At 47.9% G+C, this 25,055-nt stretch overlaps 2 protein-coding genes across 9 annotated transcripts in view; both read right to left on the reverse strand.

Annotated features, from left to right (window-relative positions):
• Positions 1 to 25,055, reverse strand: part of LOC123364118 — a 110,209-nt gene that overhangs the window by 12,810 nt on the left and 72,344 nt on the right. The window lies entirely within an intron of this gene.
• The window catches only part of LOC123364116 (maestro heat-like repeat family member 5), a 72,214-nt gene continuing 63,101 nt past the window's right edge, over positions 15,943 to 25,055 (reverse strand). The window contains exon 6 of the mRNA XM_045005936.1: positions 15,943 to 15,980. The gene's annotated coding sequence lies outside the window, so the exon portion shown is untranslated. The remainder of the gene's footprint in view (positions 15,981 to 25,055) is intronic.

The raw sequence follows: 25,055 nt of genomic DNA on the forward strand, positions 1-25,055 counted from the left end.
TGGACTTCAGAACAGCAGACTTTGACTCCCTCAGAGAACTGATGGGCAGGATCCCCTGGGAGAATAACGTGAGGGGGAAAAAAGAGTCCAAGAGAACTGGCTGTATTTTAAAGAATCCTTATTGAGGTTGCAGGAACAAACCATCCCCATGTGTAGAAAGAATAGTAAATAACAGTGAAATCCTTGCTGATCTTAAACACAAAAAAGAAGCTTACAAGAAGTGGAAGATTGGACAAATGACCAGGGAGGAGTATAAAAATATTGCTCAGGCATGCAGAAGTGAAATCAGGAAGGCCAAATCACATTTGGAGTTGCAGCTAGCAAGAGATGTTAAGAGTAACAAGAAGGGTTTCTTCAGGAATGTTAGCAACAAGAAGAAAGTCAAGGAAAGTGTGGGCCCCTTACTGAATGAGGGAGGCAACCTAGTGACAGAGGATGTGGAAAAAGCTAAAGTACTCAATGCTTTTTTTGCCTCTGTCTTCACAAACAAGGTCAGCTCCCAGATTACTGCACTGGGCAGCACAGCATGGGGAGGAGGTGACCAGCCCTCTGTGGAGAAAGAAGTGGTTCAGGACTATTTATAAAAGCTGGATGAGCACAAGTCCATGAGGCCGGATGCGCTGCATCCAATATTGCTAAAGGTGTTGGCGGATGTGACTGCAGAGCCGTTGGCCATTATCTTTGAAAACTCATGGCGATTGGGGGAGGTCCCGGATGACTGGAAAAAGGCTAATGTAGTGCCTATCTTTAAAAAAGGGAAGAAGGAGGATCTAGGGAACTACAGGCAAGTCAGCCTCACCTCAGTCCCTGGAAAAATCATGGAGCAGGTCCTCAAGGAATCAATTCTGAAGCACTTAGAGGAGAGGAAAGTGATCAGGAACAGTCAGTATGGATTCATCAAGGGCAAGTCATGCCTGAGTAACCTAATTGCCTTCTATGACAATATAACTGGCTCTGTGGATGAGGGAAAAGCAGTGGATGTGTTATTCCTTGACTTTAGCAAAGCTTTTGATACAGTCTCCCACAGTATTCTTGCTGGCAAGTTAAAGTAGTATGGGGTGGATGAATGGACTATAAGGTGGATAGAAAGCTGGCTAGATCGTTGGGCTGAACGGGTAGTGATCAACGGCTCCATGTCTAGTTGGCAGCCGGTATCAAGCGGAGTGCCCCAAGGGTCAGTCTTGTTCAATATCTTCATTAATGATCTGGAGGATGGCATGCCGTGGACTGCACCCTCAGCAAGTTTGCAGATGACACGAAACTGGGCGGAGTGGTAGATATGCTGAAGGGTAGGGATAGGATACAGAGGGGCCTAGACAAATGGGAGGATTGGTCCAAAAGAAATCTGATGAGGTTCAACAAGGGCAAGTGCAGAGTCCTGCACTTAAGACAGAAGATTCCCATGCACTGCTACAGACTAGGGACCGAATGGCTAAGCAACAGTTCTGCAGAAAAGGACCTAGGGGTTACAGTAGACGAGAAGCTGGATATGAGTCAACAGTGTGCTTGTGACAAAGTTCCTCCTCTACCTTGGTGGGTCCTGCGCTTATTGGCGGATTTGCTCACCTCACAGATTCACCTTGTGGGTTGGGAAACAGGCCAGAGACCTTCCCCTCTGGTAGAAGTCACAGTCCAGGTAATTCCGCCTGTGTCTGATCAGGAGTTGGGAGGTTTGGGGGGAAACCCGGGCCCACCCTCTACTCTGGGTTCGAGCCCAGGGCCCTGTGGCCTACAGCTGTCTAGGGTGCCTCCTGGTACAGCTGCGTGACAGCTACAACTCCCTGGGCTACTTTCCCATGGCCTCCTCCCAACACCTTCTTTATCCTCACCACAGCACCTTTCTCCTGGTGCCTGATAATGCTTGTACTCCTCAGTCTTCCAGCAATATGTCTTCTCACTCTCAGCTCCTCATGCCTCTTGCTCCCAGCTCCTCGCATGCACCCCACAAACTGAAGTGAGGTCCTTTTTAAACTCAGGTGCCCTGTGTTGTGTATTTGGTTGTCATGGGTTTTGTTACTATGGCAACTGAGTTAGACTATTAAGGGATAGCTCAGCCGGTTTCAACCGGCTGAGTGAGCTCTCTGTATATCTGTAAATAAAATGGAGGTTTTGGTTAGCTGCCTGCTCTCTGGCCTCAAGTGATTGCTTCCTACACCGGCTGCCCCAAGGATATAACACTGGCGACGAGGGTGAGACTCCGGTGCTGCTCCAGTAACAGAAGGAAGTAGAAGTTAAGGTAAAGACCAAACAAACAAAAAAAAGCTGCTTGTTTGCACTGACTGTGAAAGTGAAACTAAAAATCATGGCTACTCTGACCAGGCCCCTGGAGCCTTTTGATGAGAATACAGAGCAGTGGCATGTGTATACTGAGCGTTTTGAGCTTTTTGGTATTGCAAATGACATTACAGAAGTGAAGAAGGTGCCAATATTCTTAACTGTTGTAGGGGCTAAAACTTACTCTCTGCTACGCAGCTTACTACACCCTGTTAAGCCTGAGACTAAATCTTACAGTGACATTGTGGAAATCCTGGGGTCTCATTTCTCCCCAAAACCACTGGTAATTGCTGAAAGATATAGGTTCCACAAAAGAGACCAAAAGGAAGATGAAACAGTTGTACAATTTGTAGCCATTTTAAAAAAGCTAGCAGAACACCGTGAATTTAAAGAGATGTTAAATGATGCCCTGCGTGACAGGTTAGTGTGTGGCCTCTGCAGTGAAGCTATACGGAAGCGCCTACTGACAGAGGCTCAGCTTACATTACAGAAGGCTGTTGATATTGCTGTCTCCATGGAACTTGCTACAAGGGAGGCACAATACATCGGTGTATCCCCTAGGGTGCAAAAAGTGTCACAAGAACTGACCCACAAAACGGTGCAGAGTCAAGAATGTTACCGCTGTGGTAAGCTGGGTCACCAGGCATCAGAATGCTGGTGTAAGGACCTGGTGTGTCGACACTGTGGCAAAAGGGGACACATTGAGTATGCCTGTAAACAAAAGAAAAAGAGGCCTGTGGTCTGGCCGACAAAAAGAGGAACCTTGCATACCCTAGAGCAGACCCAGGATGATCAAGGTGACACCTCCTCACAAGAGGAAGTGCCACTGCATGTTTTGTCTTTGGCAGCGGGCTCACATGAATACTGGGTAACCCCCTTATTGGAGGGCAAACCTATACGCATGGAACTAGACACCGGTGCAGCTGTCTCGCTGGTTCCTGAGACTGTGTATAAGGAAAAGCTACAGCATCTTCCGCTTAAGGCAACAAAAACTGTTCTGAAGACGTATACAGGTGAAGCTGTGCCCATGTTGGGCACTATTGATGTTAAGGTGGAGCTCAATGGACGGGCGGCTAAATTGCCACTGTTTGTGGTGAGAGGTGACTACCCAGCCTTAATGGGTAGGTCTTGGCTTGGGAAGATTCAGCTGAACTGGGCAGAAGTGCACCGGATGACTAAAGAAGAAACCAGTCTAACCCCTATACTAAGGAAACATGCTGCTGTTTTTGGAGATGATTTGGGAAGTATGAAGGGAATCACTGTGACATTGAACATTAAACCTGGCAGTCCACCAAAATATCTGAAAGCCCGAACTGTGCCATATGCCATCAGGCCAAAAGTTGAAGCAGACCTGGAGCGCCTGGTCACCAATGGAGTCCTAATACCAGTTACCCATAGCTCCTGGGCCACTCCTATCGTTCCAATAGTGAAGAAAGATGGCTCTCTCCGGATTTGCGGTGATTTTAAAGTCACTGTCAACCCAGTGTTGTGTGCAGAGCAATACCCGCTTCCCCGCATCGATGACCTCTTCGCAGGCCTGGCTGGGGGACAAAAGTTCAGTAAGATTGATCTGAGTCAAGCATATTTACAGATGCACGTCGATGAAAAGTCCCAAGAGCTGTTGACTATTGTGACTCATAAGGGGCTTTATCGATACTGTCGCCTACCCTTCGGAATCACATCGGCTCCCGCCCTGTTCCAGAGGGCTATGGACCAGATCTTGTGTGGCTTGTCAGGAGTTCAGTGCTATTGAAGAGAAGGCAAAAGCTTGTATGTCATGTCAGGGTGTAAGAAATGCACCCCAGTGGGCACCCCTACACCCATGGGACTGGCCTGAAAACCCGTGGCAACGTATTCATGTTGACTTTGCTGGCCCCCTTGAAGGAAGCATGTTCTTGGTGGCAGTAGATGCCCATTCTAAATGGCCAGAAATCTCTATAATGCAGTCCACTACTGCAGAGAGTACTATCCAAAAACTACGAGGACTCTTTAGTCGTTTTGGTCTGCCAGAACAACTTGTGAGCGACAACGGACCGCAGTTCGTCTCTCAGGAGTTTCAAAATTTTATGAAGGCAAATGGGATACACCACATCACGTCAGCACCATATCATCCGTCCACCAACGGATTAGCTGAAAGATTTGTGCAGACAATGAAAAACGCTTTGAAATCAGCAAAGGGACAACACTCCATTCAAAAGCGTCTGGATACCTTCTTACTTTCCTATAGAAACACACCTCATGCTACGACCCAGGCTTCCCCAGCCTTTCTAATGATGGGACGACAGCTGCGCACTTGCTTTGATCTGCTGAAACCTTCTGAACCCAGACAAACTGTGCAACGTCAGCAGCAATATCAAGTCATCAGACGGGCACCCAGAGCAAAAGACTGAACCTTTAGCCCAGGACAGCCAGTTTTGGCTCAGAATTATACTTCCAGAGCTAAATGGGTCCCGGCCACAGTCATCACTCAAACAGGACCTGTTTCCTATACAGTCCGGACTGCAGAGAATCTTACCTGGCGGCGACATGTAGATCAGCTGTTGCCAGGTCATGCCAGTCTTCAGGACCCATCTGCAGTTGAGGGGTCTGACTTCACCCCTCCTGGTGAGACACCGAATCATGAGTCACCTGTTCCTGACTGTTCTCCTCCATTACTGCCGGCAGCTGAGATACCCCTTTGCCCAGCACGAGCTGATACCACCTCCTCACCTATTCGTGCTGCGGACCCTGAGCCCCTAGTACTTTCAGGTGCAACAACACCAGAAGTTCGCCGTAATCCACTTAGAGACAGAAGGCCTCCTCATCGGCTGGATCTTTAGTTAGGGCGAACCCACGGTTATGGGGCAAAATAATCCCCAGGGTTTAGCCGGGAATGGAGGCAGTCTACCCTCCTTCTCTAGTTTAGTGTGTGTTTTATTTAGGGGATGTTCTTATTAGGGGGGGAGGAATATGTTGTGTATTTGGTTGTCATGGGTTTTGTTACTATGGCAACTGAGTTAGACTATTAAGGGATAGCTCAGTCGGTTTCAACCGGCTGAGTGAGCTCTCTGTATATCTGTAAATAAAATGGAGGTTTTGGTTAGCTGCCTGCTCTCTGGCCTCAAGTGATTGCTTCCTACACCGGCTGCCCCAAGGATATAACACCCTGATTAGCTAGCCTGTCCTAATTGATTCTAGCAGTTTCTTAATTGGCTCCAGGTGTCTTAATTATCCTGCCTGTCTTAATTGGTTCTAGCAGGTTCCTGATTACTCTGTGCAGCCCCTGCCTCTGGTCACTTAGGGAACAGAAAACTACTCATCCAGTGACCAGTATATTTGCCCTCTACCAGACTCCTGTACCCTACTGGTCTGGGTCCGTCACAGTGCCCTTGTTGCCAAGAAGGCTAACGACATTTGTAGAAGTAGGGGCATTGCCAGCAGATCAAGGGACGTGATCGTTCCCCTCTATTCGACATTGGTGAGGCCTCATCTGGAACACTGTGTCCAGTTTGGGCCCCACACTACAAAAGGGATGTGGAAAGGTTGGAGGGAGTCCAGCGGAGGGCAACAAAAATGAGTAGGGGGTTGGAGCACATGACTTATGAGGAGAGGCTGAGGGAACTGGGATTGTTTAGTCTGCAGAAGAGAAGAATGAGGGGGGATTTGATAACTGCTTTCAACTACCTGAAAGGGGGTTCCAAAGAGGATGGATCTAGACTGTTCTCAGTGGTAGCAGATGACAGAACAAGGAGTAATGGTCTCAAGTTGCAATGGGGGAGGTTTAGGTTGGATATTAGGAAAAACTTTTTTACTATGAGGGTAGTGTAGCACTGGAATGGGTTACCTAGGGAGGTGGTTGAATCTCCTTCCTTAGAGGTTTTTAAGGTCAGGCTTGACAAAGCCCTGGCTGGGATGATTTAGTTGGGAATTGGTCCTGCTTTGAGCAGGGGGTTGGACTAGATGATCTCCTGAGATCCCTTTCAATCCTGATATTCTATGATTCTATGACTGGCGAGATTGGGCAGCAGCCTGGATTTGGGGTGTGGGGAGCAGGAGAAGGAGGGGCAGAATTGTAGCTGACTCCAAGGTTGAGATCGTGGGGTTGATGTAGAGGAGGGTGGCTGTGGGGCCGGCACTAAAAGGGGAGGGTGTGGGGCAGCTGGGCAATGCAGCTCTCCCAAGGGCTAGTATGAGCTGGGGGGAGAGAGGCAGCCATAGCTTGGAAGGTTTTTGTATTCGGTTTAATGGAATATATTGGCCTAGAGATTGAAAGGTGTTAACATGACTCCTGCCACTGTACAGCACTAAACAGTGAAAGAAGGCCTGGGATTTTGGAACACACAGACATTGGTCTGCTCAGTCCCACAACCAACACCCCATTAAAAAATCTCTGTAACCTTTTATTAAAGACACAGAACAAGAAGGAAACAGTTCACACATTTGAAATGTAGCATCTTGAGGGAGGCTTTTGTTTGAACAATATTCTTTTGCTATCGAGAGTTTTTAGAAGGGAAAAGCCCTGTCTGACAGTCTCTTTGATGGTATTAAAGATGGTAATAACTGTCCTTTGTTTTTCCCCTTGTTATTTTGGGGGTTTTGTTTGCTTTTGTTTGTTTCTTTGTTTTTGGGAAAGAGAAGGAGTTAGTTGAGATGGGCTGGATCTGTTGTTGCAGACGGATGCTGTTTCCAAAAAGACAGAACAAGCCAAAAACACACAAAAAGGGGAAGACTGAAAAAGCAGCTTCAGTTTCTGGTGTTGACTTTCACTTGCAGCCTTGCTGCTGGCAAACTAAAGGCACAGCACACAGTCCGATCAGCCACTCTAAGACCTGGCAAACTTGTACCAGAATTGGGCTGCTTAGAACATTGCTTTTTGCTGCCTCTTTAGTCACAGGCTCACAGCAGTGTTGCAAAATACGCAGTCTTGGCCAGCTCAGCCAGACTCTTACTAAACAGAAGGCAAAAGGAGAGGGAGAGGAAAGAGGAGAAATAGGAGGGAAGGAAAATGACACACAAAGGTGGGGGCGGTGGTGACAGCAGGAACCAAAGTCTTATATCCCAGGTGGTGTTTGGGATTTGACCAGAGCCAGTGGAGGTGGCTGTGTCATCTGGGTCCCTCTCTCTAAGGCCTGGTCTGGACAGGACATTTCTCAGCATCAGGATCAGGATCATGAAGGCCCAAGAGGTCCCTAGGAGATGGTAGATGTGGCAGCCATGTGGTGAAGCTCATTTTTTCCTGTCCACCCATCTCCCAGCTAGTCAGAGCACTTCATTCTCCCCTCAAGGTCTTTTTTCAAATGGACCCCAAAGGGAGCCATGGGTGGAATAGTCTTTCCCCTTATTATTTTGTCCACCAATTAGACCTCATTTCCGACACACCAGTTTTGGTCCATTGATTTCCAGCCCCACAGTTCTCTTGTTGACCAGGCATGATCTTAACACTGTCCTTTAGTTACTAGTTGGCCTTTCTGTTTGGGCTCATTCAGTCTGTCTCCCTTTCATCAACATTCCCTGTTATGAGTTATTGGAATATTTGATCAACTTTTTATCCACTTACCTAAAGTTAAGCTTACAATTGGGGTAGGCGTATGAGGCCCAAATTATTACAACAGGCTCCACTAGCCCGGCTGGATCATAAAGTGGTGACTTGTCTTGCTCTCTCCTCCCCTTGAGCCATTTCTTTATCCCTTCTTCTCGCTATGATTTTCATTCCCCCTTCATCTTCTCTCTCTCATTCTTTTCTAGTCTCTTCCTCTGTACCTCCTCCAACCCCTTTCCCTGGGACCTGTGGGCTCTTCCCCTGAGTTTCCCCAGCTCTCCCTCCCACCAGGCCTCCCTCTTTTCTCTCTCTTCTCTCCCCTCCTCTTTCTTTCCTTCTGTCTCTTTTTGGCTCTGCCTCCCCAAACCCACTTGCTTCCCATTCCCCATGGGTGTCTTTCCCAAGTGCCTGTCTCTGCTCCCTGCCTCCTCTCCCTGCTTTTTCCTATGCATATAGGTACATGCCCATGTACTTTCTCTCTCTGCATCCACACACTCACACAGAGTGCCTGAGGAAGAGTCTAATTTAGAGTGAATCAAAGCTCTTGACTCTCTTCAGGAAAAGCTGCCAAACTATAGGATGGTCCCTGGCTCCAGCTTTCTGATCATCTCAATGTTCCTTTGTAATAAGTGTATCGTGTCCCCCCCCCACCCCAGGCAGTGTTGTCAGGGGCATCTGCTCTTCCAATGTGCCACTGAGGAACAGTTTAGTGGCCACGAGAGATGTAAAGGCAGTCTAGAATTGTTCAGTGGACGCATATTTTCACTGGGCATTCCGGGGACTCAGTCAAAGGGGTGGGAAGCAACATGGCTGCTGCTAGGTCTCTTTAATCCATGTGTGAAGAAAGTTCCTCTCTCTCTACAGTCTCTCCAGAAAGCACTACCAAGTGTTCATCATTCAAAGTGCTTTAGCAAGGTGGGTGAGGAGTATTATCTCCATTTTACAGATGGGGAAACTGAGGCACAGAGAGGGGGAAATCAACGTTCTCAAAAGCAGCTACTGATTTTTGGGTGCCTTCATTTCTTGTGCCCAACTAGGGACACCTGGGGGCTGATTTTCAGTGGGGCTGTGGAGCCAGTGCTCCTATTGCCTTCAACTGAATTTGGGGCTAGAGCTGATCTGGAGGTAAAAGGCCTCTGCATGGAGAATCCTGGCCTTCTGCGGTGCTCTGGGGATGTGCAGAGCTTGAGGGTGGGCCTTGTGGCTTTGTTCCCTCTTCGCCCCCTACCAGGATGATGTGGATGTATCTCAGCTAGGGTCTCATGGAGATTTCCTCCCCCAGAGCCTTCTACCATGGGTTTGACCATGGGGGGTGGGATGACTTAGCCGCAGAATTCCAAGAAACTGCATCCTGAAAACAATTCAGATCAGATCAAAACCCTCATTGGACAAAGGATCATGGTGCAGTATGAGTGAATAGAGAGAACAAGCAACGGCGGTGTGAAACTTTCTGTACTCTGCTACTTTTTGGAAGCCAAATTCTGCAACACGGGAAATTCACAGGGCCCAAATTCTTCTCTTACAGAGATCTATCTTTAAATGACTGCCCTTGTCGGATTTCTAGCCCCATACTAGCCCATGCTTATTAAATTCTTAGGGAACAATGTGAATGGCTATTGAGCACATTTGCAGAAGTGGAGACAGAGAGTGTACATTTTAATACAGGGTTGAGTTCAAGCTTCTCTGGCTGCTCACACTTCTGGGAATGATTTCAGCAACTGTTCTGATCATCAGAGTAGTTGCCACAACGAAGGCCCCGACCTTACAAGCTGATCATTGTGGGTGGTTCACTGCACCTAGGACGAAGCTCACCAAAGACTCTGCAGGAGTCCACCTACACAGAGCTGCTAGCAGGGTTTGAGCCTGAGAGTGTTTCAAATGGGGTCCCCTTTCTACCTATGATTCCTTTACAATGCAGCTGATGTAACAGTGACAACATAGTGGTGTGAGTAAAAATATTTGAAGGTGTAAAATTGCCATGCAATGCGGTCAAACTTAGTAGAAGTCCCAGGGCTATCACTAATTAAAATGGATTAATCATCTCTCTTGCGTGCAGTGATGATGATAAAGTAGCTCATTCAAGGGAGATATTTGTAAATGCTGAGATGAAAAAGCCGTATTCTTTCAAAGGTCCCAGTTTTACAATGAGATGAGTGAGGGTGGACCCCTGCAGCTGTACGGAGCTCAGACAAGTTTGGGGGCCAAAACCACTGATCTAACCCGTCCACATGGAAGGCCTTTTGTGCATGTGTAGAGCCCCAGTGAAGTCAATTCGACTACTGCATGAGTTTGCTCATGTGAAAAGTGACATAATCCCTCAAACCGGTCCACTTCGCTGGATCCCTGCATGCATGTGGCAGACCCTCCTTGGCTTCCATGGAGCTCCTTGTAGGGGTAAGGACTCGAGTGTGCAGGGCAGCTGGTGGAATCCTGGCCAGTGTTTGCAGGGACAGGGCCTGATTTAAAACAACATGCAACAAGTGAGTATGACAAACACTAGGAGGAAAGGGCATGTGAAATGAGAGTGACAGTAACAAGTTCAGCTTGGTCCATGGCCTTAGGGTGACCAGATGTCCCAATTTTATAGGGACAGTCCCAATTTTTGGGTCTTTTTCTTATATAGGCTCCTACTACCCCCACCCCCATCCCGATTTTTCACGTTTGCTGTCTGGTCACCCTACACAGCCTTGTTGTGTGTAGTTACTTTGTGTGTGTGTTTTATAACATGCATTACCCTGCATTGTTCTGTTTGCGAGTCTGTGTGGTTCACATCTGTGTTTGTATGTGTTTCACATCTGTGTGTGTGTGTGTGTTTTCTCATATCTCTGCCTGTCTGTAGTCTGTCTTAGGTACTCCTGTGGGCCCATTATTGTAGGAGCTGAGCACCTCCCAAACTTTAAGGTCTTTATCCTCATACCACCACTGGGAGGCAGGGCAGAGCTATAACCCCCATTGCAGAGGTGGGGAACTGAGACACAGAGAAGGTAGGATTTCAATGGGATTTAGGTGCCTAAACCCATGAGGATCTGGGCCCAAGTGACTGACCCACCGTGGGACTGGGAGCCTGCAGCACAGCAGGGCCTGGTTCCCATGGCTATCCCGGGGCTGACCCCGTGGCTGTTCACAGCCGACAGGGCCGGCCCACAACATTTTGGCACCAGAGGCGAGGAGCTCAAATGACACCAAAATTTTGAAAGCTCTCAATTCTGCCTTCTTCCTGTTCTACTCCTCTCATGGTACTGCTCTGCTACCTACCCCAATAAAGGAGAACTAACAACTTAAAATGCCTTGTTCAAAAATTTTAAGTAATACTTAGCTTTCAAATACCTGAACAGCAAATGTAACTTTTCTTGTCTGCATAGTAAACGCTGGCATTTTTATCTGTTTGAATGATCAAAGTGGTGCTTTCCGTGCCTTCTTGGTTGCAAAGATTTGAACTGCTTCCTGCTGAAGGTCCACAGTCTGGGCCAGCTCATGCTCTATTGAGATGGTTGCAAGGTTGACCAGCCTCTCCTGTGTCATTGTGGAGATAGATGTATTTTTTTTCATCTTGGAGAAACTGCATTTTCCACTGGCAACTGTTACAGGAAGTGTTAGAAGTATGCACAGAGTAACAAAAGCATTTGGAAAGAGGGTGCTCATCTTATTTGTGCACATATATTCCAGAACAGCCTTTGCAGTTGATCTTGCTGAAATGTATCTTGAAAGGGCTTTCAGTTCATCACCTAAATCACGCACATCAATATTGCGCATGTCATCATGTGTCAACACTGTCTCCAGTGCCCTGCATTGCTGGTGTAGGTCTTCTTCAGGTAAAGTGAAGAGTTTTGGAATATCATACAACATCCCAAATATACTGCCGTGTGCCTTGAGCTGCATGAAACATTCTTCAACTGACTGTATTGCACAATCTAGCACCTGGTTAAAGAATTCAACTTTGAATTGTTGTTTGGGGCCTCTTATGGGATTATCCCATGCGTCATAATCAAAATGTCTTCTTCTTCTTCAATGACTCTTGCTTTTTTGAATGGGTGGGAAAATAGCTTCAGTGTGAAGTTCCTCTGCCAACTTCTGTGCACTCTTCAGAATGTTTTGAAATCCCTCATCTGACCGGGAAGACTGTAGGTATGACTTTGCTTTGTCCAGTTATTCCATTGCTCCAGCTATATCAAGGTCTCTTCCTTACAAGATTTATTTCAAACAGTATGTCATGCCACAACACTAAGACACGCAGAAATTTGAAGTTATGTACGTTTCTGGTGATTCCATTTCCCTCTGCCACTGTTCTCCCACGAACAGTTCCTGTCACAGTATTATCCTACATAATGGCAACTATGGCATCATCTATCGTCCCAGTTTGGTGTTTGATAGGCTCTATCGCCATCACTTGACTTTCCCATTGTGTGGCACTCAGTGGTTTCAGTGTCAGAGAGGATGTTGCTTCGAAATTTGCCATTGATGAGTTGATGCAGAGAAAAATACATAGATGCTTTGAATTACATTAAAAATTTCAGCAGCCTCACTAGAAGCTGATGCTGCATCACTGACCACCAAGTTCAATGAATGAGAACTGCATGGAACAAAAAAAGCTCAGGGTTTAACTCTCAGATCCATGTCTGCACTCCTCTGTTCTTTCCTCTCATGTTGGCACCATTATCATAGCAATGACCTCTCATGTCGGTTATCGCAATTCCCATATCTGCCAGCTTTTTAAGAAGCCCATTTGTCAGACCAGCTCCTGCAGTATCATCAATGTCAATAAATTCTAGAAAATGCTCTCTGACAGTCACTATTGCAGGGACATTTTCACTAGGTTCTGTTGTTGTTACAAACCGCAGCATTAAAGTCATTTGTTCTGTATGGCTGCTGTCAGATGTGCAGTCCAGAATAACAGAGTAATATCTTGCTGACTTAAGATCTGCCACAATCTTTTGTATGACTTTTGTTGCGAGTAACTGTATGATCTCTTTTTGAATTGTTTTTCCAAGGTAGTGGTGTGTGTACATTTCTTGGGTGGTGACTCTTTTTAGATGCTCCTGGAGTACAGCATCAAACTCAGCCATCAGCTCCACAATTTTAAGGAAGTTTCCATTGTTTGGCACATACAGGAGATCTGAAGTGCCACACAGTGATAGGTTTTGGGTAGCAAGCATTCTCACAATGACAATGAGCCTTTTCAGAACATTTTGCCAGTTCAGAGACTCTGATGCAATCTTCTCTTGATGCTGATCATCTATGGTGGCCTTTAACCTTATTCTCATCTCAAGCTCTTTCCACCTATGGAATGCTCTCTGGTGATTTGCTGCCGTCTCATGGTATGCCACATTTCTAGCCAGATTTTTCCAGTCCTTTGTTCCTGTAGAACCCAATGGGGCTGGAACATTAGACTGGAAGAGTTTGCAACAAAACCAGTATGCAGCATTCTGGGTTTTTGAGTACATAAGCCATTGCCTCTCCACTTTGTCACCATTGGGGATTTCACGCCAGTAATGTGTTGGATGGAAACTTCTATTTTCATTGTCTTTGGGGAACAGGACGTTTTTTGCTTGCTGTGGCCCATGCAGTACAAGGAAGTCCCTCAGGCTACTGCTCATGTGGGTCCACAGTCCTGGATCATCTTGACTTAAGGAACTAAACTCAGCAGCAGTAGTTTCTTGCGTCTCCACCACACACTTCTCTGATCTACACTTTCCTTCAGGAATGTGCATGGTTACATCCATTTGAGATGGAGATATGGATGCTGCAGTAGCTGCCAGGCCATCTGCACTCTGACTAACTGGAAGATCAGGCATCTCCTCACCACTCACATCCTCACTAGGGCCGAAAGGCTCACTGTGAACATTTGTGTCTGTGTATCTCAGGAGAGCTCCTTCCTGCTTGGATAGAAAAGCTTCCTTTGCTTTCTTTCTTTTTTCTTAATGCTACCCCAGAGGAGCATTTTCTTCTTTCACTCATGACTGCTGTTATGTGCCAGCTATTGTGGCTCTCAACACTCAGTTGAAGGGGACAAATAACCAGGCTGATAGCAGGGCCTGAGTGAGGGAAGATATGGAGATATACTGATCTCATAGAGCTGGAAGGGACCCTGAAAGGTCATCGAGTCCAGCCCCCTGCCTTCACTAGTAGGACCAAGTACTGATTTTGCCCCTGATCCCTAAGTGGCCCCCTCAAGGATTGAACTCACAACCCTGGGTTTAGCAGGTCAATGTTCAAACCACTGAGCTATCCCTCCTCCTTATAGCATCTTAAGGGCCTAACTGGCTCCTACTACTTCAGTTGACTGCCTGTTCTCTTCAAGTGGGTTCAGGGAAAAAGCAGGAAACAGGAAGCTCCCTGAGAAGCTGGTGTTAATCAGTCCAGGCTCTTGGGGGTGCTAGAGAGGTAAATAAGAGGCTCCTTCTCCTCTCTCTCCCTGCAGCCCCTGCTGCTTTCTGTTATTCCCTCTCACCAATTCTCCGGCCTGCCTGTTACATCCCTTGTGCCCTCCTTCCTCCAGCACAGCACTCCACCATCTCTGTGCATCTAGAGCAGAGAGAATACATATGCACCAGCAGCAGACACAATTTTCTACACTCTGGGTCCTAGTGGTGCTGGTGCACCCCCTCCCCCCCAGTCTGGCACCTGAGGAGGCTGCCTCAGTTCGCCTCATGGTAAGGCCAGCCTTAAGAGCTGGGCCAGGGCCCTTCCCCAGAGCGGTGTAAGGGACCCCGCCGGGGTGTGCGTCCCGCTCTTTCCCCAGACCAGCTCCCCCTGTTGCGTGTTCCAGCTGTGGCTCGGCCCATGTCCGCACTGCTCTGCAGGGCCATGGCCGGGCTGCAGGGCCATGGCCGGGCCCCAGGGGCTGAGGCACCATCGCACCATGCTGGAGCGGGCCAAGCAGGGCCGGCTTTAGGGCGATTCACCCGATTCCCCCGAATGGGGCCTCGCGCCCCTAAGAGGGCCCTGCAATGTCCCTAAGGACCCTCCACTGACGTGCCACCAAAGGCACCGGCAGCCAATAGAGCTGCCACCGAAGTCCAGCTGCTGTCTTTGGCAGCAGCTCGTTTGAATCAGGCCCCGCAGTGCCTAAAGCCGGCCCTGGGGCCGAGAATTTCCTCTCCGAGCACCGCTTCCCCAACTGCAATCTCCGGGGCAGGTGGGAGTCGGACCGGTCCGCCGCTAGTTCTGCCCCCTCCGGCCAGGAAACAGCGTCCCGCAGGCATCCCCCCAGCCCCTGCAGCGGGGTTGCCCACCTCCCCTCCCCTCAGCACCCTCACTTCCAGTGCCCCTCCCCCTGTGCCTGGAGCGGCCCGGCCCGGTGCCCCAGGGCCGAGGTAGGCGTGGAGCTGGCTTGGGCCGCTGCGTGGGGGGTGCTCACACGAGCTGCGGAGCAAGCCCCGCTGGCCGGTGGGGGACCCGAGCCACCCCCACCCCCTGGTTCCTGCTGGCCAGGCTGTGAGCATGGGCCATGATCGGACGGGTCTGGATTTGGAAAGTGACGTGGCTTGTCCCCAGTGAAACCCGCTGCTCAGGCTGTGGCTTTGCCTGAGAGTCGCAGTGACTCCAGCCGTGCCCTGGGGCAGGGGGCGATCAGATGGGGTGTGCACACCTGCTACAGCCTGGGTGTGGCTGCTCTGAAAGCATGGAGCAGGCTGAGGTGTTAATTTCAGTTTACATGTTTGCCAAATTATTATGTATAAAAGTTAAAATAAGTTCTGTAAATCAAAAGGCCATTTTGGTTTGATAAAAGGACAAGGCAACCTCCATTTTGGGTCAGGTTCTTGTTCCTCAGAAAAGGCGGGAAAATGGAAAGAGCAGGAATCTGACCTTGCCCAGCAACAGCTCCCTATAAAGACCAATGAGGGGAGGGGCCAGGGGCAGTGGCTCTTGAGCTTTTAAGCTGTCAGAGGTTCAGGTGTCTAGCTCTCTCTCTCGTAGTGCGGTACAATCTTGGCACTGGCTATTGGCCTGCAATAGTTACTTACTAATTAAGTTGGGGTTGTTTGTTTGTTGTTTTGGGAAAGCAAACTTGCATACACGGACCTGGTCCGATTAGTCAGATCAATCGTGCACTCAAGACGACGCAAAGCGGGTTAGGGTGGGAGTTAAGATAGGGATACGTATGTACCCGTCTATTTCATTTGTCCACGGTCGGTGTTCATCGCCGACTTCTGTCATCTGGATCCTGCAGCCCCTTTATCGCTGATGTCTGTAAAGATAGAAGAAAATCTTGTGTTATAAGTGCATGTGTGTGCCTGTGTGTTATTCTGAATCTCCAGAATCATAAATCCATTCCCCTTTCCCTTCCTTCCTCTCCCCTTAGCAAAGAAAGTGGTGTTGGTTGTTTTACATTTGTGCGTGTGTTATTCATTTGGGGTCAGCTCTGACAGATGGGCTTAAAAGGGGGACTCAACGGGAGGTAAACTGTAAGACTCCCCGAGATCTTCTGATCAGATCGGCCTAGAGAGATAAAAATCCTTACAGATTGGGGGAGGTGAAGGGACACTCGCAAGATCCTTTATTGTGCGTTTAAATTAAAGGCTTTAAAAATCAAAGGTGCTCTGCTGCTCTTTCTTTCCCCTTTGCTGTTTCACTCTGCAGTTAGGCTGCTCAGTTTCAGTTTTGCTGCTTCTTTCTCTTGGACTCTGACAATCCTTTTGGGTTTCTCACACTGTAGGACGGAGGTTCTTCTTTTCACCCTGTGGAGCAGTTCCAAACAGCGATCTTCTCACAGACCCATCTGTCTTACCAGCACTGCAATCTTCCTGTTATTTAGCTCTCAAATATTTAAACAAAAAGACTATTTTCATAGACCCGACCATAACTGCATCTGTTCCTGGCAGCTGTCACGTAAATCCTTGCTCCTGCAACTGGCTCTGCTCAGGAGGACCCCAGCGGCGAGGCTGAGCCTCATTGAAGTTAATGGGACTTCGTCGTAGATGCACAGCCAATCCACTTAAAATAAATTGCAGGATTGGGGCCTGAATTTATGCATGCACAGGAAGCTAGGTGTGAGATAAACAGTATTGCCACATGTGTGTGTCCCCCTCCAATCCTGCCATGGGGGATAAAGGAGTCAGGTAGGCTGTGTTCGGTGGGAGAAAGTGGGAACCAACCAGCCTCAGAGCGATACAGTAACTCCTCCACCCAGCTCTTTCCCCTCCTCTGCCCAGATGGATTGGGGGCAGGGAGCACCTTGAAGGACAGAAATACAAGCGGTGGCTGGTGCCCTGCATGCTGTTAAATAACCAGGCCCGCCTGCCTCCCCTGGGATACATGATGGACAATTGAAGCCAGAGAAGAGCAGGAGGCTTGGAACGCCTGCCCTGCTGTAAGTCACGGCTCAGGGGTATTGCTGTGCTGGGAGGAGGGGCGGGGGGAAATCGGGGAAGCGTTCTAGGGGCAGAGGGCAGCAGCCACATCATACGGTGGCTGGGAGCCAGAACCCAGTTGGAGTGACCTGCAGAGTGTAGGAGCAGGGAGAAAGCCCTCGGGGCTGGTTCTGGGGTATCCTCTCCCGGGCCATAGTTTGAAACTCCCTGCCCCGTGGGATGTTCCCATCCTGGCCCAGACAGGAGCCACGGCTGGTCAGCAGGATCTGGGAGTCATAAGTGAGCTGTTCCTGGAAGGCAGGGGGCAGTGGCAAGCAGAGAGGGGGTGGACTCCACAAGAGGGAGGAAAACAACTTCTGATGGGAGACCCGGCTGCTGGAGGAGACTTTTCCCCCTACTCCCTCACCAGCTGTGATGCCGCCGGCAAGGACTCTGAGCAGCCGCAGCCAAGGGCGAGGCTGGGGGTTGCTCTGAGCCTCATTTGGAGCTAACTCTGCAGAACCCAGCCTGGCATATGCCAGGAAGTCGTGTTGCAGACCCAGCACTAACCATCTCTCCCAAGGATTGCTGCCAGCCCCCTGCAAGTGGCAGCTCCAAGAGCCCCTGCAGGCACGGAGCAGCTGACCACCATCCCAACCCCCGCCCCCCAGCCCCAGCTATGCTTATGGGGATACGAAATTCTAGCTCTGAGCCTTCCTGCCTTCAACAGCTGATCATGCCCCAAAGGGCTGCACCAGAGCTGAGGAAACAGAGCCAGGAGCTGAGGAAACACATCCCAGGGTTGGAGCGTGTAGTCCAACCCCTCCCCCGCATCACGGGCATTAGTTCTGTCAGAGGCTGATCCTGCCAGCTGCTCACTAGGCAGACCCCCGCCAGGTGCTGAGCAGGCTATGCTAGGCCTGAGGCGTAAATGCCTATAGAGGCTGCGGTCAGCCCAAGAAGGGTGGGCAGGGGTTGGCGGAGTCGCAGGCTGAACTGCAGGCCACAAGCAGACCCAGTGTCACTTCTCACAGCCCCAATCCACAGAGCAAGAGAGGAATAAGGCTGCTGCAGCCAGAATTTCCTTCACTCTGGCTGCAGTCCTGGGCTCTCCCGACATGTGACCCTGGCTGTCAGAAAACTCCCCTGCTCCCTTTAACAAGCGTCTTTCTCCCCCATACCCCACCGCAGTCACTGCTGAGGACAAACTGCGGGGGCCAGTTCTTGCTTAGGGAGGGGGAGTTTGAGCTCTTTACATTGGCTTTGTAGTGAAGCGAGCTCCTAACCAGCAAGGCCACTAATAATAGCAAGAGCCAAGAGCTCATTGGAACTAAACAAATTCTTTAAAAGAGGCAGGGTGGAGAGTAAACAGAAGCCTAAATTACAGCAGGTAGCATGTAAGCGGGAAAGTAGAAGTGCTAAGATGGCTTGTGAAGAGCAAATAACTGAAGGGATATAGACAAACACTAAAAAACACTTTAAGGAGATCAGAAGTCTATGAAAGAACGGGTGGATTCAAGAGAGCAATTAAAGATGACAAGGAGATTGCAGAGAAGCTGATATTGTTGTGTGTGCATCTTCTCCCTTTATCACAGAGGCTGTTGGAGAGAGTTCTGTCCCAGACCGGTTCTCTTCTAGTAATAGAGGTACCATCAGCGCTTGAGATAGCAGCTGAGGCGGTCCCGGACTAAACTGATAATTTACAAAGTAACCCCCACGCCCACTTCTTTGAGCTGGACGTCATCCTGCTCCTAGTACTATAAAGGCCCTACCATCAATCAAACCTTAACCCCAGCCCTTGGCCCCTTAAACTCTTCCTCCATAGGACTGCCCCGAGAGGAGATTTGATCAATCGGGGGAGTTCCAGGGCAGGGTGACCCATCCGGAAGTGAGTCATGTGACCCCTTTCTGTTGGCCACATTGCCCATGACGGAAGATAGTACGTTCAGTTCCGCCATGACATTCATAAACACATCCCATCCTTTAGGTAAATGTCTGCTAGGAACAGAGTGTGTCTGGGTGACGGCCTTCACTAAGTCAAGCATGTTAGAACCATTAAATACAGAGCCTTTGTACACAAAATCCCCTTTATCGTTCCATGTAGAGACATTTTTATCCTGGCCCAGCTTATTAAGCAATACTAATGCATTTTTCTTATAACGCTTATTCACGTTATACATCGCCTCCAGGTCTTTGGTGTCTCTGAGGGTTTGGCAGTCACACTCTGTTCCTGTTCCGGTAGAAACAGACTTATTTTCCCTTTATCCGTATCACTCTGCTTCACGTACATTAGGTACCTTTGAAGCACAGCGCTGTAAAGTTTAGCCTTTTCGTATTAGGCTAAATCAGTTATTTCAAGAACAGACTTCATTTCAGCATCCAGTAAGGGAGTTGCGGTCATTCTGATATTTTCCTCTGCCAGAGGGGGAAGCCCTTAATTGCTCCAACTGGCAGCTGGGAACCAGGTACATTTTTTCTGCATACTCCATTATTGATTAGTCAAAAGTCCCGCTATCAGAGGGATACCAAAACTTAAGAGAGGTCCGATAAAACCCCCAGACTGCTTCACCAGATGTTTCTCTCTTTTAAGTGAAACCCTTTTATTACACAAAGTTTTTATAAGTCTGCGTCTCTTTTTCAGCACGTGCACTTGATTTTGTGTCCAAGGTACGTTTCCTTTTAATGTATTGAGCGCTATTTCTGAGATGGCCGCTACTAAATCGTCAGAGGCCGAACACAGTATAGCCCTCCTTTGCTGCTGGGATGATTTGCTAAGTAATTTTAAAAGGACCAGGTTTCTCTTCACGCAGCTAGACATGTTTTCGGTCAGCAACCCTGGCTGTTAAAAAGGGGGCCTGCCAATAATTCATCTCTATTTATACCCAGCTGTTGTTCTTTTCAAACTATAAACCGCCGGCCACTCTGGAAGGAAAAGACCAGTTCTTAGTCTATAAGCTTCTGGGGTGGAAGCATTTAAATCCACCATCAGGTAGCCATAAGGTCTTTTGGTAGCATCCTCAAAAGCTTCTAGAAAGAATTGAGCTTTGATGGGGTACATTTGCCGAGAGAGCTTAGCGATTTGTAATTTATCCCGGGTTTTTTTTAACAGAACCATTTACTTTGTGTTTAGGTTAATCGTACGACTCTTTTTTCCCTGACAAAATATGTTTTGAAGTATATACATAATGCTCAGGTTTCTATGATGCACGTACTTGGTAAAGGCTTTTTTTGATTTCATCGCTTTCACAAGCAGAGTTCATCAGATCGTCTATGATAATCATATTTACTTTATTAGTAGGAAACAAACAGTCATCGTCCAAAGCATCAGGCAGCCCCTCCTCAAAATTGATAAAGGGATATTTACAGAGCAGTTCTTTATACAGAGGTTGCCAACAACTGTAACATCACACAATATCCTCAGGCAGAAAAGACAAGGTTTGTTTGGTGTTATCCAACACATTTTTGATAAAGTAACTTTTGCCACAGTTGCTAGGCCCCACGAGAATTGTAGAAAAGGAGTGTTTTCACCTCGTATCCATTTTTAAAAGTCATAGGGCAGGGTTTTAAACCCTTCTCCTAGGACCCTCTTGTTGAAAACGACTTTCTGTGTTTTCTTAAGGTTTTTGTCTCTATTTGCCGCTGATTTGTGTTCCTTACGATCGAGAGTTATCTTTTTTGAAATGTTTTCTTACAGGCTCGTGCAATTGTCCAGGATTAGATCTTTCAAACTGTCAAAGTTAATCTTTTCACACTTTGCTACGTTTAGGGTAATAACTTTGACTTTCATACAGGCCTTTCCACCTGACAGCTTATACCCGTATGTTTTCGGGCCTGCCGACACAAACTCAGTGATGTGTTGATCCGGCGGGATCTCGCTCGTGAGGTCCCCTAAATAATCCCCCAGAGGGGGATTCCAGTCACCCTTTTCACAAACACCACTGAGTCAGTGTCGGGTACAGGCAACCTGTCTAGGAGGTTGTATAGTTCTAAGCGGGCATAAGCGGTGGTAAAACAGGCTATGAAGACGTTGGTATTACCAGAGACAGAGTACTGGTCTTTTGCATGTTTCCAAGACACACACGCTGTTTCATCGTCGATAAACTCACAGGATGAAACCTCATAATTGGGGGGAAAACAGGTACTGAAAGAATTCGTCAGGGTTTCTCATGATACTGGTGTTGGGTAGGTTTGTTCTTTGGCCAAATTTACCCCATAGAGAATTTAAAAACAGTTTAGCGATTTGGTGTTTAGCGGGGATCGACCTGATCGTATGTTGGCGTAAACACATGCCTTCTTTCTGGTAGAAATCGTTAACGTACTTATTTTGTTTTTCTTCATTTGTGCACCAGCTGGAATCCTTTGAAGCCTCTTGCTTCTGGCGGAGGTGTAATTTTATGTACTCTGAAAAGAGTTCATCAGATTTTTCATTACAATGCCAGATTTCATACCGCGTACCCCTTCGCTATTGCTGCATTCAATTCTACCGTGCACCAAGTCCCCAGGATGGCCCTCTCCTCATCAGTATGGGTGCATGTCTCTCGCTGCTCGGTTTCCGCACAGGTTCGGCATAGCGGGAACATAAGCTTGCCGCCCACTCTGACAGGTAACAGTGGGGAAAAGAGGCCTCGCGGGGGGTACACTTTCACTTTTGCAATTCCAAAATAATTTGCAAGGGTATTCTTTGATTTTGCTTACAAAAGGGTACAGGCTGGTTAAATCATAATAGTGGATTTCTTCCCCAGGGTTAGGTTTCTAATATAGGTGGGTAGCGTTTGTCCTCCCCCACAGAAGAGCATCCCTAGGTATGAGAGGCTTGGGCAACTGGGCTTGGTTTAAAAAACTTGTAAGCTCCCTGTCTCTTTCTTTCATCACATCCCACTCATGCTCCCAGAGAGTCCTCGCTACAAAACCAAGTCATTTCAGATAGTCAGACTTGAGCTGCATCTTGTAATAAAGAAACCCAAAAGATGTCCCCATCACAGGATTTTGTGCTTTTTCACAAGAACAGGTGACACACCATGGAAAAAACTCCCGTTAAACTCAAAGGCCACGTGTACCCCGTCAACACTGGCATAAACGTCTAAAAAGTAGGGGCCTACCTGTAGTTCCCCACCCTGTAAAGCATGCCGCAGCTGTATGTTTTCTTTGTGGGAGGTATACGATAGCCACTGAATAGCTGGGGTCAAATATCTCTTTTTCTGCCTGTGATAATTGTCTGGAGGGAGAAGAGCTACCGTGTTAGGCTCCAGAAACATAAATCTGTACATAACCATGCAGACAGATGCCAGCGTTATGTACCGGAATGGATCTATAGACAGTTTTATCTCGGTGAATTTACCAGGTTCTTTCTCTACTGTAGCTCCCATCTCCATCCTTTTCATAATTTCTTTTCTGTATAGGATACAAGTCTGCGTTAAAATTTTGACATCCTGCTGACAGTAATACGCACGCTCTTTCTGCAAGTCAAACATCTCATATCTGTGGTCCCGATACTAGTCAAGAAACTGCTTTCTCCCTGGGCATCTTACTTTCCACACCATAGTGCTCCACGCTGGGCATAGACCCCACGTAATTTTGATTTTCTAAAGTGTTAAAAAAATGTGGAAAATACCTTTTTCACCCTTCAAACCCCATTGCCTGTGGGAGCTTGCTAAGCTTCGTGGGCAAGAAGTTTGAAGAGTCTATAAAACAAATGCCCAGGACCTTAACTTCCACACACATTAGTTTACTACCCTGAGTGATCAGTTCTAGGCACATTTTTTTCTTCAGTAACTGTCTAATGATGAAGTATGCATCATAACCTTTGGAACTGTGCACTAGGAATGTGTACTCCTGGAACTCTTTGCCAATAAAGGTCTTAACAAACATAGAAAGACACTCATCGCCCTTAAATTCACAGGATTTTTCCGGGTTTAGGGACATAGCAAAAATATAATTGGTCATGTGCAACCCAGTCTCCTGCGTGCATTCAAAATCATAAAAAATATACTTTTCTGATGATTCAGGCTCTAATGCTATCCATGAAACAGAGGTGGTTGTCTCCATCACCAGCGATCAAACCCTGACACTGCTTACAGCGTCTCCCTTTACACCTGTGCCGCTGTCCACATAAGACTGACAGGCATTCGACTTGTTTTTTCGATGCACAGTCGATGTGCCTGTCTAAATACTCTTTGGACTGACAATACAGTCTACAGGTAGGACACCTCAGCTGCACGCCCACACTGTCCGAGCACGTTATGCTCAAACAGAGGCGGCAACGATACCTGCAAGCAGGGGTGGCTCTAGAAATTCCACCGCCCCAAGCAGCCGGGGCAGAAGTGCCTGCGGACCGTCCCGTGGTCCCGCAGCTCCAGTGGAGCATCCGCAGGCATGCCTGCGGGAGCTCCATCCGAGTCGCGGGACCAGCGCACCCGCCGCAGTCATGCCTGCGGCAGGTCCGCTCGTCCCGGGGCTCCGGTGGACCTCCCGCAGGCATGACTGCGGAAGGTCCGCCGGAGCCGCCTGCCGCCCTGTCAGGACAATGCCGCCCCACGCGCCTGCTTGGCGTGCTGGGGTCTGGAGCCGGCCCTGCCTGCAAGAATGGTTGTGACTGTACACCGTGTGGCTAAACTCACAATAATTTTTCGCACCGAACAACTTTTTCATATCCAAAACCCCATAGTAATGCTCATCATGCAACAGGATGAAAAAAGTCTTGGAGTACACTGGGCCCCTGGTTTTAAAAAAGCCCCATCCTCCTTTCGCCGCATACAGCACCACCTGTACGTTGACTCCTAAATGCCGTTCAAACGTCGCTACGTCACTGAGCAGAACCTTTTTTTGATCTGATCACCCCAGTTTCTCATGCAGCTTTCTTGCCCTCCCATAACAATTCCGCATCCATAGGTTTACAGTCAGACATAACTGCCTAACCCGCAAAACACAGATTGGTACCGGTGTAAGTCAGGTCTACCAAACATTGTCTTTTTATGGAGTATTTGACAACTGAGGATAGAATTTAAAACTCTACGACCGCCCCCACCCCTGTTTTATACAAGTGTCACAACAAGGTGCAATGTCCCATCGACATGCAACTCTCTGTTGCTCTGTAGCAGCTTTAAGGCCTGATTTACGAAATCCTCAGCAGACAGCTCATCCCTAGTTCTTCTGACCAAAAACAAAGGGTTAGTTAAATTTCGGCTCTCTAAACGTAGCTGAACATAATATGAGGGGATTGGTCCTGCTCTGCGCAGGGTGTGGGACTAGATGACCTCCTGAGGTCCCTTCCAACCCTGATATTCTATGATTCTATGATCAGGGCTTACCCTACTGTTAACATCATCGAGAACTAACTGTATCCCCCTGTGTATGGCTTCAAGAACATGCTGAGCTGAATTTATTACCTCAAGATTGACAAAACGAAATTCGTCACAATACATCGACACCTCCCCCCGTCAGTCTAGGTAATTCGCTTCACCAACTTCTCACTCTCTGCATACACACCTCTGCATTTTCAGGGTTACTTGGCAGTTCCTCTACGGCAGCGGTCCCCAACCTTTTTGGCACCAGGGACCGGTTTCGTAGAAAAAAAAATTTCCGCGGACCAGTCGGATGGTTATGGGACGATTCAAGCGCATTACATTTATTTTTGTACTTTTATTTCTATTATTATTGTAATATATAATGAAATAATTATACAACTGACCATAATGCAGAATTAGTGGGAGCCCTGAGTTTGTTTTCCTGCAACTAGACGGTCCCATCTGGGGGTGATGGGAGACAGTGACACCCAAAGTGTGTTACTTATGTCCAGTCTACTCCGTAATCTTGTTTTGGTTGCTGTCACTGCAGAAAACCCTGCTTCACAAAGATAGGATGTTGAAAATGTAAGTAAGCTTTTCAGTGCTTTTGTGGAAATCTCAGGATATTCTGCCTTGATTTTAATCCAGAACGTATGGAGATTTGAAGTCGTCTCAAACATACTTTTAAGG

The sequence above is a fragment of the Mauremys mutica genome, chromosome 2 (genome assembly GCF_020497125.1).
Source record: "Mauremys mutica isolate MM-2020 ecotype Southern chromosome 2, ASM2049712v1, whole genome shotgun sequence".
Classification (NCBI taxonomy): Eukaryota; Metazoa; Chordata; order Testudines; family Geoemydidae; genus Mauremys; species Mauremys mutica.